The following is a 5788-nucleotide window of genomic DNA, read 5'->3' on the forward strand; positions in this document are numbered from 1 at the left end:
ACAGGAACGTCTTCAAACATTTTCTCCCCCTTCTTTTTCATTTGCTGCTGCTTGTGCATATCTAGCACCTCCCACACAGTTAAGATTTGTCAAAATGAGTTTGACTTTCACTGGAGGAGGCTGTCAACTCCAGGAAGCACTTGATAGGTTTCAGTTTAGTGGGATAAAAAATAAAAATAAAACAGGAAGAAATTTTTTTGTTGTTGGCACATATACAGATGAAAAAGTACTACTAATAAAATTACCTCTTTTACGATGTTCATGGCTCGCACCTCATAATATGAAAGTGATTCCAATATAAGTTTCTGTTGCATTTTTGCCTCCTTATACGCTTAACACTTTTTTTGACCTCACTTTACTCCCATCAGCTAATATAAGAACAGAAATATTCCCTGGGCTTATACCAGGCAGTTTTTTAAGCCACTTTCAGTGAGCACTTCAATAAAGACCCGGCTCTTTGTTTTCATGCGTGGCTACACATTTATTCACTCAGTTAGGGTCAAAAAGGCAGCCAAGGACATGACTGATGACAGCATTAGATATTATGTAAGGTAAAGCCAGGATACATCTAGAAACTGTCCCTAGCTGAATCAACGAAACAACTTTTCAAAGTCTGTTTTTCATTTATTGCGTCTTGCCTCTGTATAGCTGCAGGCTTTTCACCCACCTTTGAGTGTAGCTGTTTGTAGCAAATAACACTTTTGCCTTTAGATGTGGGCGGCTGACACCTTGTATATATTCGTACTGAGTATAATCATGTCAAATGATGTCCCACATGCCAATTTCTATCCACACCACTACTCGAATATCTCATCTGTTACGACTCAAAGATGTCCTTTGCATCCAAATAAAGTCAAATCCATAATTTAACAATGAAGAGCTCTTGAATAGCAATAGCAATTACACACTTCTTACTAAGCAACTGCTTATTAGGGAGAGAAGCTAGCATGCTTGCTTCTATGCCCTTGTGTGTGTTTCCACTTCTCGTGACTTTCTAATCAGGAAGACAAGTGGGTGCTATTGATTTTGAACCAGGCAATTATGAGAAGGTGCAGAGAAAGAGAGTTTGGTGGACATACGCAATGGAAATTGGTGAAGAGGTGGAGGGAGATAATGAATATACAGGTCCTGGTTGTGAATGACAATAATGAGGTCATTAAAGTGTCCTCTGTGTTTATATGTCTGTATTTCCAATTGGCAGTCTGTCTTTATGTCACTCTGTGTAAATTACTGTGTGCTAGCATTGATAACAATGTAATCTAAATCCATATTTAAACTCTAGGCGCATCTAATAAAATTAATGATGGGTTTTGATTTAGGAGAGCCAGTTATCAATATTTGCTTGACAATAAAACTGACTATCATCAGTGCTCGCATATTGGCACACCTGAATCACACACACCCATTACTTATCTTTTCAGCTGCAGCTGTGCTTATCCCACTATGACACTTGTATGAAAAGGGTCTGTCTATAAGCCATTCTGGGTGATAGTAGGTTTTGAATATGACCGTGCCAATATTACTGTCCTATTTCTGGCTGCACTCCTGTCACTTTTGTTTACTTTGCATGCTTTATTTCTCAAATCAACTCTATAACAGTAGCTGTCTGTAGGATACACAAGCCAGAAGTCTCATTTATATTATATGAGCCTGTGTCAACAGCTGTAATACTATTGTTGTTCTTGGAAACTTTCATAAGCCATGAGCCATTTGTTTTTTATAAGAATACATTTTGGGAAATATGTTTATTCACTTTGCCAAAAGGTAGATGAGAAACTCCATGCCAAATGTCTGTGAGCTAAATATAAAGCTTAAGGCAGTAGACAGTTAGCTGTGCTTAAAATACAGACTGGGAAAAATCTGTTCACCAACACATCCATTTATCTCAAGCCAGGGCTTCCAGTCTTTATGTTAAACTAGCTGGCTAGCTTCATATTTAGCATGAATAAATAGTGTTATCAATCTTTCCATCCAACACAAATGAAATAAAGCAAATAAGTATATTTCCCGAAATATATTAGATTGTTTTCTGTTCACTTTGTATCAGGTTTCGATATTACGATGATATGCAAAGTAAAATTACCACTTTTTACTCTGGAGTCAATAGGCAGCGCAAGGGAGGGGCTTAGGGGTGCTATAGCTACCCCTAGAGTTGCCATAGCACCCAACTAGTACCCCCAAGGAATATGTGTGGCTTATTTAGTTTTTTAATTGATAAAGTGCAAACACTATAATTCATAATTAGAAAAATGAAAAAAAAAGACATTAATAAAACAAACTGATCATTTTTGGATTAAAAAACATGATCTGATCTGTTGATCTGATTTGGTCAATGGATGCAGCACATATTTAACTTTTGCCCTTACGTCCACCTCAACTGGTGTGACTGTCACTGTAAGGTCGAGCAACTGTGTAGCACCAGTAAAAGAAAATCTTGCCGCGACTGCTGGTTGTTAATGATAGCAATATCATGACTGTTTCTGGTTGAACACAAGTTCTACAAGTTCTACAACAAGCACCTTTAGTGCACATTTATCCTTAAGTATACATTAACATTACATAGCAGTCATAGCAGTTCATTTTGCGGCTATTTTCTAATCTAACTCTGTGAATTAAGGCTTTATTTTGACCAAACCAGCATTGGTAATTGCTGGAAATACTGTGGAAAGAATGTTTTGTTTTGTTTTAGTTCAGTTTGGAGTGTGAAAATCTAAATTACTGGTTAAAATTACTGGTGAATACAACCTAGTAAAATTTCCTCATATGTGAATAATTTCTGTCAGAGGCACGATTTTCATCAGCAATCGTAGTTGCTGAACAACACAACACCTCTCATTATCCCACACTTCACATCATCGTCAAACTACATCTTTTGATAGTGTTTTTATTTGAAAGAGAGAGGCTGATGAAGCATTTTGAATGAATGCCACTCTATACAGCTCAGTGGATAACTTTATTTTCACTTGAGTGTAGTCAGTACCAGTAAACCAGACTTGAGGCAACAAACAAATACTATTCTAAGAGATAACTTCAATATCTAAAAAAAAACTAAAACCTACATCATCTTTGAAAGGGAAAGAAAACAGTCACGACAGAGACAAAAACAGAGAGAGCAAAACCACAGAGCGGAGGGTTCACAAATACCTTCCTCCACTCCTCTTCTACTAACAATAACAACATGACAAGGTGGAGATGACAGGAGTGACTGCTGGGAAGGAAAATTATATTGAATGACAGCCTCACTATCACTAAAAACAGAAGTATAAAAGTGTATAAAGCGTAGGTGTCTCCTGTTACACAGGTGTATTGACATTAATGGTGGCTTGTCCAACTGAGTCTCCAGCATGCACAATAGAGCCTTTTCACAGCAGCTATTTTGACATGGAATAGTAGGGTAAACACATGTGTTACCAATGATACTAATAAGCTTCTCTTCCATTTAGTGTATAAGAGCCTTTCCAGCGAGCCAACATGCAGAATAACAGCACCCTGACACTGTTTGACCTGAACGGAAGAGTTAATTAGTATCATTGGTTTACCAGTGTTTACCAGTGCTGTCCCCGACTAAAGATTTTCCTAGCTGACTAGTAGTTGTTGGTTCAAGCTAGTCAGTCCGCTAGTCATCGAATGTTTATGATATTCGTTGAATTATTTAAACATATGCCTGTTGAATGATAATGGAAAAATCAAAAGTAATGAATCTGAATAGAAGAAAAACTTAGTTAATTTATTTGAACACAATGTAACATCTAAGTCTCGTTGTTCAAAACACAGAATAAATAACTTCCAACTTCACATAAACAAATATGATGGATGATGGCCAAAGCTGCTATGCTAGTGGTGTAAACAAACCTCTCCCAGTACTTTAAGCTTGCAGTCCTGGTACAGACAACTAATAGAAGAAGACTAGTTGGATAGTAGCCTAATGGAATTCAGCCATCATTAATTTTATTATTTACACCTGTATTTTTCCGACCATATCAAAATGTCTTCTGTGAAAAATGCCAATAAAAAGGCTGGGAGTGGTACAGCTAAATGGAATACAACCATTATTGATGTTATTAATTACACAGAGTTAATGTCCTCCATGAGAAAGGCCTATTGCAGGGATTTTGGAGGCACTCAGCATCTGAGTGAATTATGGTTCTGCCAAATTTATAATTTACCAGTCAATTTATATATGGCAAACTGCCCAAAAGATAAAGGTCAGTATAATTATCATAACACACACATTACTTGTTGAATGAGAAAAACGGGTGGATAACAGATATACGCGCATATTACACAGGCAAACACACACACACTGCTCTCTCAGGCCCTATGGCACCAAATACTCATGCAGAGAGAGACCACTGCAGACAGAGATAAAGCGGGTGGAGCAGACACGAGCACACAAAGCCAGCAAGCGGTGGTGGTGGTGTTGGGGTGGTGGTGGGATGGTTGGACCTGGTAATGGGAGATAAATTAGCCTCCCTCTGCTGAGGCGTAGTGGTGTCAGGAGATACACTGCATCGATACAACACACACAACAACAGTGAGCAACCGGACCACCGCAACAAAGCAAAGGAGGGAGGGAAAGGGGAAAAAGGGGGAGGAAGACAGCAAAGGAATATGAATCTGCTTGGAATTAATTTGCCCTGAAATATCAAGTTTTTACATTACATGACCTGTTACAGAAGTACAGTTTTACTGCTAATCTTAATTGTAAAACATTTTACAAATCATAAGCTCCTATTAAATCCATAAGATTTTATGGATTATTAATCCCATAACATCTCATGGATTTAATATTTCTAGCTTTCAGGCAGCTGCTGGCCACTATTAAAATGGACTTGAAATGTGTTTGAATAAAGTAATGTGTCAATTTAAACATGATATCGACTTCATTATGGTTACGGTTTCAGCTGTGTGGTGATTCAATGTGTAAGCCCTGTGGATAGACCTTGTACCAAGCATGCATTTGGCTACAGCTGAACTATTTTTCTATGTGGCAAATGATGAGAAACAACCACTCACATCAAACGATAACAGAGATCAGAGAGGTCTGTTAGAAAACCTTCTGTAAATGAATTGCAACTCTGGTATTTGTTGACATGACATGACAGTTTTGTACTTTTAAAAAACATTGTTGCTATCACAACATAAAACAGAATGACAGCTAAGTGTATGCTGTTTCTTTGAATATTGTTTTGAATTTCAACTCCTGCAGACAAAAAAGGGTTCCAAGCATGGTTTGGTGAACAGAAATATGAATGTAGTGAACAGACGCATCAGGGCCCATTGTTGGAATTTCTCGTCAAATTGTTTGTTCCTCCTATCCTATCTCGGCTGTGAAGCTCGACGCACCACTTTGATGGAGCTTGTATGATGGAAAATGAGCTGGTGCGTGAAATCAGCAGAGGTAAAGTTGCAGAGCGAGTTCACCTAAGACAGCCTGCTAGAAAAAGGAGCAATTATTATGAACAAGAGAGGTGACTATGCTGTCTGGCTCTTGAGACGGTTGCTGGTCTAAGGCAATCATCTGTTCTTTGTGATTTCATGAATAAATTACATGTTTGTTTATTTATGAGTTATTAATTCTTTATCAGTATTATAAAGAATACTGATAACACTGTAATATGCTTGTGAGTTAGTGCATGGTTGCAGAATCCAATGTCATTAATAATGAATAATAAATATTCTGAATATTTGTTGACCAAGCCAGTTGGTTATATTTCCCAGGAAGCATGATTTTACATATCACATTGCTTTGTGTAGAAATAATACTATTGCAAAATCAACATTTTTT

Source organism: Morone saxatilis, unplaced genomic scaffold, assembly GCF_004916995.1.
Source record: "Morone saxatilis isolate NCDOM2014 unplaced genomic scaffold, NCSU_SB_2.0 Contig20, whole genome shotgun sequence".
NCBI classification, from domain to species: Eukaryota; Metazoa; Chordata; class Actinopteri; family Moronidae; genus Morone; species Morone saxatilis.